Source organism: Macrotis lagotis, chromosome X (assembly GCF_037893015.1).
Source record: "Macrotis lagotis isolate mMagLag1 chromosome X, bilby.v1.9.chrom.fasta, whole genome shotgun sequence".
In the NCBI taxonomy this organism is placed as follows: Eukaryota; Metazoa; Chordata; class Mammalia; order Peramelemorphia; family Peramelidae; genus Macrotis; species Macrotis lagotis.
The window spans coordinates 134903842-134918154 of NC_133666.1; the positions used below are offsets into that span (position 1 = coordinate 134903842).

General features: G+C 39.2%; 1 protein-coding gene across 1 annotated transcript in view; it reads left to right on the forward strand.

Moving 5' to 3' along the window:
- ELFN1 (extracellular leucine rich repeat and fibronectin type III domain containing 1) overlaps window positions 1–14313 on the forward strand; it is a 186435-nt gene that overhangs the window by 101371 nt on the left and 70751 nt on the right. The gene's annotated exons all lie outside the window — the stretch shown is intronic.

Below are 14313 nucleotides of genomic sequence, written 5' to 3' on the forward strand. Positions count from 1 at the left end.
CATTCATTAGCTGTGAGACCCTGGGCAAGTCACTTAACCTTGGTTTGTCTCACTTTTCTCACCTGTAAAATGGGGATAATAGTAACAAGTGCCTCAGGTGGTTGATGGGAGGATCAAATGAGGTAATATTTGTAAAGTGTTAGTACAGAGGCTGGCATATAATTGAAGTTTAATAAACAGTCATGTTCTAGTTCTCATTTTAAAGCAAGCATATGCAAAATGAAGCATAGGTTCTAATGGGTTCTGTTACAAAATTAAGTGTTCCCAAGGAGGGAAAAATATCTCTTAAATGACTGAGTTAAGAAATGTAGTGAAGAAGAAATTTAAGGGTGTCATCTTAATGGCCTGCCAGACACTTTTATACCAGCAGTGTTGCACCTAATGAGAGCTGTACATTTTGTAGCTCTGTAGATCTGACAAAGAAAAGTTCCCAGATAGAAAGGAATCAGCAGTTGCAGTTTATTGTTCCCCTTCCCTGGCTTTTACCTCTCTTCTTAACTGTATTGCCTTTGGGTTATATAGATTTATCCATTTCTCCCTAGGTTCACCTATCCACCCACTTATCTGACTTCCATCTATGCACCCACCCACCCATCCATCATCCATCCATCCATCCATCCATCCATCCATCCAACTACTCGCCTGTTCATATGACCATCCAATCCACTCACTCATTCCCTTATCCATCCATTTATCAATCTACCCACCTATCCACCCATCCTTCTATCTATCCATCCACCCATCCATCCATTCAGTCCATCTCTCCATTATCCATCCATCTATCCACCTACTTTACTCTCTCTCAGAATGCCTTGGGGGCCCATTTCTTCTCCTCAGCCTCCCACACTTAATTGCTATGAATTGCTGACCTCTCCCTTGGTCTTATGGTACCTAGTATGTTACCTCTTCTTCTGTCAGCTGATGAACTGGTCCAGGATATCTAAGAGTTACTACCAAGAGCAGCCACAAATAATGAGGGAATATTTCAGATAGGAAGGGGCCACTTCTCTTTAAGTTTCTTCAAGGCTCAAAGAATAGTCCACAGGACCCTTTTCTTGATGTCAAAACTATTTTCACAATAATACTGGAATGTTTTCATTTCTAATAAAGCAAATATTGATCAATACAACCTACATAAACAAAAGCTCTGAAGTACTATATACCACTCAGACTTCTTCCCTACTGAGGGCTCTCCTGGCATTTAACTGTGATATTTTCTTATTTGGAGGAGAGGGGAGTACAATTGTGATAGACTAGAATGAGAATTAGATCTTGGACTTAGAAATCCTGAGTTCACCTCCTGAGTTGAACACTTATTAACTTTGTTGCCTTGGGCAAATCATTGAACTTCTCTGATTTTTTTTTATTTTTTATCTTTATCATTTGTAAATGGGGATAACACTTTTACCATTTAGCTACCCAGCTTCCAAAACACTCATATATTTATTCCACTTATTATGTTATAAATTGCTGTATAAATCAATACATCTACCAATAAGCATTTTTGGAACTCATTTTTTAAAAAAGGAATGTTAAAAATAAATAAAAAACAAACAAAATATTAAGCACTAACTTTGTCTAGGCACTGTAATAGGCCATGGATATGCAGAGACAAAACCAAAGCAGTCCTTGCCCTCTGGTAGCTTACATTATTTACGCCTAGCATTATTTATCATGTCTATTCTAGATAATTTATTTATCAGCCTCTGCTGACAATTGCTACTGCCTAACAAACAATGCTCTCCACCTCAAATATCCTTTAAAGTTAGACACTTTGTACTTGTCAGTGGACAACTAGGTTGTGCCATGACTAGAGCACCCAGTTTGGAGTTGGGAAGGTTCATCTTCCTGAGTTCAAATCTGGCCTCAGACTAATTAGCTGTGTGGCCCTGGACAGTCACTTAACCTCATTTGTCTCAGTTTCCTCATCTGTAAAATAATCTAGAAAAGGCAATAGCAAGCTATTCTGGAATCTCTTCCAAGAAAACCTGAAAAGGGGTCATGAAGAGCCAGTCACAACTGGAATGACTGAATAATACTTCACAGTATCACAGAAATACCAATAGATTTGGAGGTTAAATATTTGGGTTTAATTTTGTTATTTTCTAGGTACCTTGGGCTAGCTAATTCTCTTCTCTCAACCTTCAATTCCTATTAAAAGATCCAATAGGATCATATGATCTCTTAAGGCCCCTTCCATCTCTAAAATTGATGATCCCAGGATCCTTGTCAAATATATAAAAGATTCTGTATTTTGAATTGAATGAAAATAAGAGCTACTTGTGCTATGTCCAGATGGACTGAGAGAATAAAGTTCTAGTTGAGTAGACACATTCCCCTTTAGCAAAATGGGGAGCTCAGCCTGTCTTGCTGCCACTGGTCTTCTCAGAGCTGGCACCCATCCTCTTCAGCACAATGAACCTACTCCTCTTAGGGCTTCTTTAACTGGCCAATTCTCTTTATCACCAAGGAGAATGCTATATTGAGCCAGGTCACTTTGAAAACCTGAGCCTCATAAGGTCTGGGCCCGAATCCACCTGCCAGGTCTCTCCTCTGGACTTTTCCCAACACTTTTTGGAGGACAGGAGGTCCTGCCTCCTAGGCAGGGCTGCTCCAGGATGAGAAGCCCAACCTATCTCTTGGGAGACAGAGTGGAAGTGAGCCACTGCAGTGGTACAGACAGCTCCAGAAAGTGTTTTTTCCTCTTGGACCAAGCAGACCTTTGTTGTATATCTCACTTCTCCCTCACTACCATCACAGCAGGCTGTTTTTAAAGAGACTGAGTCAGAGTTCTGAGTAGTCAGTGGCCTTCAACATGGTATTTCTTTTTTTTCTTTTTTTCTTTAATATTTATTCTCATTTTGTACAAATAATGTTTTTTATACATTAATAAAATATTCTTGTTTAAGAGTAAATGAAATACCCCTTCCCCATAAATATTTCAACAACAATCATCACCACTCCTGTTTTATGATTTGCAGATTATATTTTCTCATCACAATCCTGTAAAGAAGGTAGGACAAGAATTAGATGGCATTCTTATTTTTTTTTATAAATGGATAAACTGAGGCTTAAAGAAGTGAGATAACTTGTTCAGGGTCACACAGTAAGTTAATGAGAACAAGCAAGGACCAGAGTCCAAACCTTCTGCATCTTTTATTTTTTTCTGTAGAAAGATTTTATTAATTTTGAGTTTTACAATTTTCACCCCATTCTTGCTTCCCTCCCCCCCACCCCCCCCACCCCACAGAAGGCATTTTGTTAGTCTTTACTTTGTTTCCATGGTATACATTGATCTTGGTTGAATGTGATGAGAGAGAAATCATATCCTTAAGGAAGAAAAATAAAGTATAAGAGATCACAAAATTTCATAATAAGATAATGGGTTTTTTCTAAATTTAAGATAATAATCTTTGGTTTTTGTTCAAACTCCACAATTCTTTCTATGGATATAAATGGTATTCACCATTGCAGATAGCCCCAAATTGTTCCTAGTTGTTGCACTGATGGAATGAGCCAGTCCATCAAGGTTGATCATCACCCCCATGTTGCTGTTAGGGTGCTTTTCTGGTTCTGCTCTTCTGAATCTTTTAAACACCTTTTCCTTTGTCATACTGAACTATGATCTTCTGGAACCAGTGGGAGTACAACTGCCTTAACCAAAATCTAGGAGGGCAGTGGAAGGAGGGGCTATCATTAGCCCAATGAGCAAGATTAAGTAACGAGTACTCTCTCCATTTGATGCCCAGTTCCCTTAAAGAAGAAAAACAGCCCCTCAGTAAAAGTTCTTTAGCCCCTCACCCCACCCACCCCTGCCTTGATGTAAGTGGATTGAGGTGGATTATTGGTCATGATATCCTAGGTTGAGTATGAATTTTTGTTTCTGCATGTGCTCTAGGTGATAGATTCTAAGGAGTGAGAGCTGGAAAGACCCTTAAAGATCATCTAGTTTAACCCCATTGAATTTAACCTTGGTTTTACAGAGAGCAAAGGTCCTCTTTTGTTATTGTCAATTTGTTTTCAGTTGTGTTAGACTCTCCATGACCCTATTTAGAGTTTTCTTGTCAAAGATACTGGAGGGGTTCGCCATTTCCTTCTCCAGTTTATTTTACAGATGAACAAACTGAGGCAAACAGGGTGAAATGACTTGCCTGGGACCACACAGTTAGTAAATATCTGAGGCCTCATTTAATTTAGGTCTTCCTGACTTCAGTACTATTGCCTTATCCACTCTTCCACTTAGCTGTCCCAAAGGTCTTTTTGGAAGCTAACACCATCTTACATCTATATAGACCTTTATATATAATTTTCTTTTTTTAGTTCTAAATTTGATATGTATTTTCTCCAATTACATGTAAAAACAATTTTAACATCCTTTTTTTCAAATTTTGCATTCTAAATTCTTTCTCTATCCCCCAAATAAAAAAGCAAGCAATTTGATATAGGTTGTTCATATGTAATCCAGCAAATTATATTTCCATATATATATATTTTTTTCAAAGACCTTTCCCATAAAGGGAATTTGATGTCATTTGATGACCCCTTGATCTGAGACAGGTATAAACCCCTCCCCAACTTTTGTAGATTAAAAAAAATTCTGAAACCCAGAAAAGAGTGATTCATCCTGCATCACTTGGTTAGATCGTGGCTAAGCAGAGACCAGAGTCTACAGCTCTTACCTCTGATTCAAGTACAATTACTTCAGCACTACACCCTCTCTGGGCAATTGCCAGAAAGACCTGGAAGGGGAATCTGCTATGAAACCAAGTTCACCCTGGGGAGAAGTTGCATTTCTGGGGCTCATAATTGATTGGTCCTCATGGCTTCAGTAAGAACTCAAGGATGCTCATACCCTGAACCACTTGAACTTTTTCACTTTAGAACTGGAGGACCCTAGAGAGTATTCATGCCTTCCTCATTCTCTGGCACGGTCCAGTCCCTAGGAGGCCCTCAAGAACTTCCCGGCCCCATTCCTGGCCAACTTCGAATCCCTCACCCCTCCCTCCCAGCACAGAGAGTGGCCAAAGCTCTCCAAGCATTGTAGTGATGCCATCTGGGTCACACACACTCAAAGAGACCCTGGAGGGGAGCAATTTGCTCCGCATGGGCTGCCTTATTGTTGGCTTTTTTTCCCAAAGTCTACTTAGTACTTGATTAACCTCCTAGTTGGAAATTTTCCAGCCAGCCCCTTCTGCTTCTCACCCACTCGCCTTTTTGTTAGAACCAAAAATAAATCTTAGAGATCATAGTCCAACCTCTTTATATGACAAAGGAGGAAATTAGCCCCAGAGAGAAGTGACTTGCCCAAAGTTACATGGCACTTTAATGGTTGAACCTCCTTTAAAGACTTTTCAGTATATTCTAGTTTTTATTAATATATTTGTTTTCATTTTTATATTATCTTCATTCCATCTCTCCTTTACTCCAGCAAGCTACTTCTTGTAATAAACAATAAAAGAGAAAGGAGGAAAAAACATTTCAGCAAAACCAACACTTCAACTGAGTTTGATAATATATACCTTATATCTCAGCCACCTCTGCAAAGAAGTACATTTAAATTTCAATTTTTCCAATTTTCCAATTTTCATTTGGAGCATGGTTCATCATGCCTTTTACCCAAATGGGTTTTAGGGTCTTGGAATTCTATTCTGGCACGGTCCCTTCTGCTGTTGCTCAGTGACCACAATTCCCTACTCAGTCCTTATATTTTACTCTCATGACCTTCTGTCTATGACTCCCCATTCCAATAGGAGAATCTTGCCTGATCCTCCTCTCCTCCTCTGATTCATCTTCTGACATATTTGAGGGAAAACCTAGCCTACTCCTTAGGGCCTATCTGGATCAGGGACCCCATGAAGACTAGACCAGATCTGGGGTAGCCTCAAAGTTTCATGGCTGCCTTGAAACCTCCACACCTGTGAGAATTCACATCATGAAATGATTTTGTTTCAGGTCAACTCTAGTTGGCAAGTCTGGAGACAGTGAAGGAGGTAGTGGCAGCAACCGTAAGGGGGTGGATAAAGTGGTGTTAAAGTCCAATGAAATAGAGTATGGGACAGTACAAGGGAGCTGGCACCAGCTCTATCTGGCATCTCCTCAAATAGTCCTCATCTCAGTGGAAATCTGCAGAATAAACAGTCCAAGGAAAGATGCTGAGCAGCCAGAGTAAGGGAGGCAGAGAAAAAGAGAGACAGAGACACATGGACATATGAAATGATATAGAAGGTCTTAATAAGAAAGATGGAGAAAACTCAAGGAGATATCCCCATAGGCTAAAGATCAGTACCTAGGAGTAAACACTGGGGCCCAGGACACAGACGAAGCTCAGACAGTAATGCCCTTCTTTGTAGCAGTGTAGCAGCAGCTACAGGCTGACAGCACATGCTTAATTAGCTTCCCATTTTCCACAAGGGCTATTGCATCGTTACTGCTGGGGCTCTCTGGTGTCAACTAGGTATCTACGACAACCGATTCAGCAGCAGGTGAAAGTCAGACATTTCATCAGTCCTAATGAGCCTGGTGAGAGGAAAAAGGAAGCTGAGTGAAGAGACTGGCACCCCCAGTTCGATTATTCCTATCTCCAATCTTGGTCTGGTTTGCCACCTTGAAACAGATCACCAAGGGCAATTCCTTGGATCCCTTCTCCAAAGGTCCAAGCAGCTACTTCCTAATTTTGAGAAGTAGAATCTTCTGGTTTTAAAACTTCCTCTTCCTCCACATGCCCCTTCTCTAAGCCAAGCACTGGGTCATTTTTGGGGCTTGGCCAAGTGTGGTCACAGTTCAGATTGAGCACAGGGGAGGGGAGGGGAGAGATGGGGAGAAAGTCCTGTCCTTGAAGCTTCTACCACATCAGATGGATTTTTCCTCTGAGCCCTACAGAGGTCAGTAGACATCATTCATAGTGATTCTGATTCCTTGGAAGTGAAGGGGTCAGAGTGGTAAAGATGAAACAAGACAGTCACACCCCTGATCAGGGTTACCACCTTAACAGTTACGTGCAGGGTTTCCCTAATTCTTATGTCTCCATCATCATACCTTACCCACTTTCTCTTGTGCCAGGCAACTGGCTTCTTGGCCCTGGACCAGGCTGGCAGCACATGGCCAGGGAATAGAAATTATGGAAGGGATCATTCTGTTCTATTCAAATTTAAACTAATCTATTCCACTATAATCTATTCTAACCCAAAAGATAAATATAAGCCTTGAACATTACCCTATCATTAATAGGAAATGTGTACTAATGCTTCATGGGACTATGAATGAAACATGTTGATCATTCAGTTCATGGATGGATCCACCTGGGTTCTAGCTTCAACTCTATTATAATGGTTCAAAAGTAGGTCTTTTGAATATATTATATATTCCAAAAATGAAGGCCTCCAGAAAGGGAAAAATATTTAAATAAAAACTGAAAAGAAACAGAAATTATAAGTCATAGGTAGGTAGATGGTTATAGAATAACATATAGTTATTTCTTCTCTCTAACTCTCATTTTCACACTGTGTAAAATGAAGGTGTTAATTGGTAGACCCAATTGAGGGGGGGGTATGAAAGCAAGAAGATAGGATTCAAATCCTACCTTAGACAATTATTAGCCATGTAACCCTTGACACGTCACTTGCCTTCTCCCATTTTCAATTTCTTCATCTGTCAAATGAGTGAGTTGGGCTTCTAAGGATTAACTCTCAATCTATAGTCCTATGATTTTTAAAAGTCCCCTCCTAGCAATAACATTCTAGAATTCTTTGAATGTTAGGATATTCCATTCTGTTTTGTTTCATTCCAATCTTTTGCTGTGTATAATTATTTATTAGGTTTATTTCCTAGCAATGGGCAGCTAGATAGCTCTGGGCCAGGAGTCAAGAAGACCTGAGTTCAAATTTGACTTCATATATTTCCTAGCTGTGTGATTCTGGATAAGTCATTTCATCCTGTTTCCTCATTTGTAAAATGAGCTGGTGAAAGAAATGGCAATCTACTCCAATAGGATCACAAGAAAACCCCAAGGGGCGGCTAGGTGGCGCAGTGGATGGAGCACCGGCCTTGGAGTCAGGAGTACCTGGGTTCAAATCCAGTCTCAGACACTTAATAATTACCTAGCTGTGTGGCCTTGGGCAAGCCACTTAACCCCATTTGCCTTGCAAAAACCTAAAAAAAAACCAAGTAGGATTACAAAGAGTTGGACCTGATTGAATAATAACAACAAAATCTAGCCCTGCTTGGAAAGTGTATGGAGAAGTCGAAGGTGGGTTTCCTGCCTTCAAGTCATTTACAGTCTTTTATGGTGGCAAGAAACAATAATGATGATTGATGATGATGATGATGATGATGATGATGATGATGATGATGATGAAGGTGATAGTGCTAGCTAGAATTTAAATAGAGTTTTATAGTTTGTAAAGCATTCTATAAATGTTATCTCATGTGATCTTCATGGTAAGTACCATATTTATTATTATTATTATTATTATTACCAATTTAAAGAGGAAGAAACTGAGACTTAGAGAGATTTAGTCATTTGCTTAGGACCATACAGTGATTCTCTGAAGCAGGATTTGAATTCAGGAGTTTTCCAGGCCAAACCTATCACATCTACTGCATCATTTATCTGCTTTCTATATATACAAGTGAAACAATCAGACAGGAATCAAGTTGGTTATGGCACATAACACTGGCAGTAAGCAGTCCAGAAGGAGAGAGATTGATAATGATCCCTCTCCATAGTTTCAGTTCTTAGGAGGATATGAGAAAGGGGCAGTTAGAGCCAGTCAAAGACTCTGTGAGGAGGGGGTGTATGGAGGTGGAAGGGGAAGAATTGCCTTTGTCTAAGCATTTTAGAATTTCCTAACTTGGGTCATGTTTCATCTTTGCCAGTGCTTTCAACTTTAATACTGTCCACCTAATGAGAAGGCTATAACAGCATCTTTCCTTGCCAGACTGTTTCTATTTCCCTCCTTAATTCCCTTCCCCTTCCCTACCCGCTAGGTTTACAAGATGCTTAATTTCTCCTAGTTCTGGGACTTATGATTTCAGACTTCAATTATATCTTTCAACCTTTTTCCTTTATTTCTATCACCATGAAGTTGGGAGCCCCCATCTACATGGATCCTTAATAATAGTTTGTCATGCTCATCATCAGGTAGTATATAGAGATGAATAATATGAGTCTGTATCCATTCAGGATTCCAGAGGACACACGAGGAAATAGAGTACCTACTTCCTGATAGATGATGGACTCAAAGTGCAAATTGAGACATACTACACATATATATATATATATATATATGTATATATACATATATAACATATATATATATGTATATACACACATATATAGCCAATGTGGAAATTTGTTTTGCTTGACTATAAATGTTTGTAATAGGAGATTTTGTTTTTCTTGCTTGTTCCATGGGGGCTGGAGAAGAAGTAGAGAGAAAACAAATCTTCATTTTCAAAGAAAAAAATTTAAAGATCATAGGACATTTTCAGACCAAAGTGAAAAAGGTCTATAATGTCTTCCCTTCAACCCCTACTTCCTTTTTTTTTGGCTTAGCAAAGGTTTGAATTCTTGAAGTTGGCCAGATTTTTTAAAAAGAATAACTGAAATTAAACAAGAATGGGATTTAAAATAGAGAAAAAAAGCAGAGAAAGCTTCTTAATTCAGATTTTTTATTGTTTAGTCATTTTCAGTTGTGTTTGACTCTTTATCTACTCCATTTGGTCTTTTTTTTTTTTTTGCAAGTCAATGGAGTTAAGTGGCTTGCCCAAGGCCACACAGCTAGGTAATTATTAAGTGTCTGAGGCCAGATTTGAACTCAGGTACTTCCTGACTCCAGGGCCGGTGCTCTATCCACTGTACCACCCAGCTGTCCTACCATTTGGTGTTTTCTTGGCAAAGATACTGGAGTGATTTACCATTTACTTCTCCAGCTCATTTTACAGATAAGGAAACTGAGACAAAGAGGACACAGCTAGTACATATCTGAGACCAGATGTGAAATTAAGAAAATGAGTCTTCCTTCTCCAGGGCCAGAATTCTATTCACTATGCCCCTTGGTTTTTTGAGGATCCTTTTCTGTATTTTAAAAGCACAGCTCGAAATATGTTGCAAAAACAGCTTATAGAAGAAAAAATAAGCAACTTCTGCTGTCCTGAAGATTACAGAGTGAAGGGTCTGAAATAGACACAGACAAGTCCTGAGAATAAAGACCAAATGGCCTAGGAAAGCTTATGCCTTTTTGGGCAAGCTGACTTTTTTGTTCTTCCATTTCTCAGAACACAAACAAACCTAGGGGTCACTGGTTTCAGGCATAGGCTAACTCCTATGCCCAGAAAATAGCCCCTACCATTTTTTTGGCCTTATATTTAGAGGCATACATTTTAACCTATAATCAACCTAGGATTCATTTAGCCATAGGATCATAGATCTAGAGCTGAAAGAGATCTTAGAAACCATCTAGTCCAACCTTTTCATTTCTACAGATGAAGAAACTAAGTCCCAGAGTTTAAGTGACTTTCCTAAGTTCACATAGATAGGTAGGTAGAGATTTGAACCTATGTCTTATGATTCAGGATCCAGGATAGACCTATTTGCCACCAACCCACAAAAACCTGGTATAAATAATAATAACTCATAATTGTCTTTTAGATGGTAAAGTGGTTAGAGTGCTAGGCCTGGAGTTATGAAGGTCTGAATTCAAATCCAGCCTCAGTCACTTACTAATTTTGAGGCCCTGGGCTAGTCACTTAAACCTGTTTGCCTCAGTTTCTTCATCTGTAAAATGAGCTAGAGAAGGAAATGGCAAATCATTCTAGTATCTCTGCCAACAAAACCCCAAAAAGGCTCATAAAGAGTCAGACACGACTGAAAAACAAATGAACTGAATACTATAGCCTACAAAGGAGATGGTTGGTATAAATCCCTATATGATAGGTGTAGAAACTGAAGCTCACAAGGGTCTTTTGATTCACACCTATTAAATATCAGGGCTCATACCTATCTCCTGACTCCAGGTCTGATTTTTTTTTTTTTTATCAAATCACAAAACCGGGAGCAGTTGTAATTGTCACATCTTTGGCTCTGGACCAATCAGACTAAGGGCATCCTCAGACTTGTTTCATGGCCTGACCTGTGAAAAGTAGCAATGCTGTTCTCAGCCCTGGATTCTCCTTAGCATCTCTTGAACACACACTCCCTAAGGGCCAAAATCAGAGCTGTCCTGTGCCAAATAGGCCAAATTATCTTCCTTTCCTCCTGCTGCCTCTGAGAAAATGCAGTTTTCCCCTGCTTCTCTCTTCCTCTTTCCCTGGCCACCTCTCTGCCCAAGTGTACCTAGGCATCTGTGGTCCTCAGCAATTAAACTTTAGAAGGCATCTTTTTGAATGGCAAGGCTCCCAAGAAACCCACTTCTGTGAACAAAACACCATTTCTTTTTCTCCTAAGCAACCTGGCATTTATGATTTTTCCCTATAGATCTTTCTCTGCTCACTAAGAGTAACAAACACATTCATGGGTGGCTGGCTAGCTGGATGGATGGATGGAAGTATAGATAGGTAGATAGATATGTAGATGCATGGATTGACAAGAAGTCAGATAGATACATAGCTTAGATGAATGGGGCAAGTATTCAATAAATACTTATTAAGTACAGAGCATTAAGGCATACAAAGATGTGCAAACAAGAACATCTCTTAACATAAAGGTGCTTCCTACACCAATGGGGAAAATTACAGGTGAGCTAGAAAGTGGAAAAGAGAGGGAGCAGAATACTCAGGCCAAGGCAGCAGGCTAAGAGGAGGAAGAGGAGGGAACGAATGAGGAGAAGAGGAGTAATCTGGGTAATAAGCCCATTTACCAAGGAAGTAAAGAAAGGCTGGTGTCTTACAGAAATGGTGGTGCTAAGAATGGATGGCATCAGAGCAGAAGTTTCTTCACAGTGTCCAGGTGAAGAAAAAGAGAAATCTAGCAAATCACTCCTTCATTTATTCAATGAAAGTTTATTTTTTCAATATGTCAGACCTGGTCTAGGAATAGTTTCTTCCTTCAAAAAACTTATAAGTATCTAAAAAGTTTTTATTGATATTGTTGAATCATTTTAATTGTATATGACTTTTTGACCCCATGTGAGATTTTCTTGGCAAAGATCCTGGAGTGATTTGCCATTTTCTTCTCCAGCTCATTTTACAGATGAAGAAATTGAGGCAAACAGGATAAAATGAGTTGCTCAGGATCACACAGTTACTAAGTGTCTGAAGCCAGATTTGAATTCAGGAAGAGGAGTCTGACTCCAAGTTTAGCACTCTATCCATTATGCCACCTAGCTCCTCTTCTAATAAGTGAGATACAACATACTCATTAAACATACACACTTACAGATATATATTTATATATGTGTATGTGTGTATATATATGTGTGTGTGTATGTATAGGATATTTGCATTTATAATGTATTTGTACAAAAATATACATATATATCATATTTGTATGTTATATTCCATATTTCATATACATACAGATCTATATAATCTCCTTTCTCTTTCTCTGTCTCTCTCTCTCTCTGTCTCTCTGTCTCTCTTTTTTTCTCTAAGTAAAATGTATGCTGAGACAAAGAATAGATCCAGACAAAAGACTAGAAAAATGCAGGAAGTCACTTTCAGTTGATATGAGGTATAAGCTGGAGGAGGTGGCCCTTGAGCTGGGCTTTGAAAGAGAAAGGAAAATTTTTATCAGTAGATGTGAAAGGAGTCTGTCCCAGGTTTATAAAGAGAACTTGCATGAATGCAATGATAGGAAAAGACAAAGTGAGCTCAGCAACCAGATTATAGCTTAGTTTGGATGGAAAATGGCCAACTGGAAAGGTAAAATGGAGCCAGATTGTGTTAAAGGTTTAGGTGTTTGTATGTTCTCTTCAAGGCAATAAGGTACTACTGAATGTGGCTCCTGGAAGATCTCATACCTTGTAGATGTTAACAACGTCCCTGCAGACAGTTTTTCTCTAATGATTCTAAGAACTGCTTGTGATCAGTATTTATATATCTTACCTAACAGTGGTTGTGAGAAAAAAATGCTTAAAGCTCTATAGAAATTTGTTGTTGCTGCATTTTGGTACCAAAAAGTTGAGTACTGCAAAAACAGCAGTGCTTCTTCTTTCCTGCCCACCCAGCAGGGATAAGATCATCTAGACCCTGGCTTCAGATTTTATCATCATCATCATCATCACCATCATCACCATCACACTTATATAGCATTTTTGCCTTGCATTCAGCACCATCTCCAGTAGTTCTGCTTCATATCTGACCATGGAATCCAGATGACTCTGAAGGAGAAAGTGAGACTGGTGACATAGCATAGCACTCCCCTCACTCAAATCCAGTTCATATGCTTGTCATGGCATTATTTCCCTGATGTCATGGTCTTCTTCAAGCACAAAGGACAAACATCTTCATTGTAGCATTTTATAAAGCACTTTTCTCATTCCTTCTCCCTAGGATGGCTAGTACATATGTAATTTTTCCAATTTTACAGATGAAGAAACTAAGGTTCATTAAGGTTAACATGACTTGTTTATGGTCACACAACTAGAATTACAACTGCCTTATCCCACTGAAGAGTGTTAGACTAGGACTCTTTTTCACCTGGAGAGAATTGAAGGTTTTTGTTGAAAAAGTACAAAAAACCTATCATTTGTAGAGTGATTTCCATTTTTCAAATCCTTTTTATGAATATAAAGTTTCTGTTATGTTGTTGGTGTTTAATTGATTAGTTGTGACCATTTTTGGAGTTTTCTTGGCAAACATACTTGAGTAGTTTGCCATTTCCTTCTCTAGCTTATTTTACAGAGAAGGAAACTGAGTCAAAGAGGATTCAATGATTTGCCTAACCTCACATTAACTAGGAAGTATCTGAGGTCACATTTGAACTTGTATCCTCCTGACTGTAGACCTACCACTCTATCCATTATACTCCCTCATATATATAAAAACTCATTATATTTCTCACAGCAACCTTTTGAAGCAAACATTATTCCAATTTGTGGATGCGAAAACCGTAAACCCAGGGAAGGGCAGTGATTTGCCAACAAGTTGGTGGCAGGGCAAGGTCTTTTTTCCAGGTCTCCTAATTTTCTTAGTCTTTGGTCTTCTCACAGTCCTCTACTGATTTTGGGAGAACAGAAACCCATTCTCCCTCTCTTTGCTTCCTGTTTTTATTCCCTTCTAGAGAGGGGTAAGGGAACATTACTCCATCCCATACTGACTCTGCAGTCAGCTTCCAATTCCCTTAGCTTAACCCAGCCCTAGCCTCAGCCTGCTGCA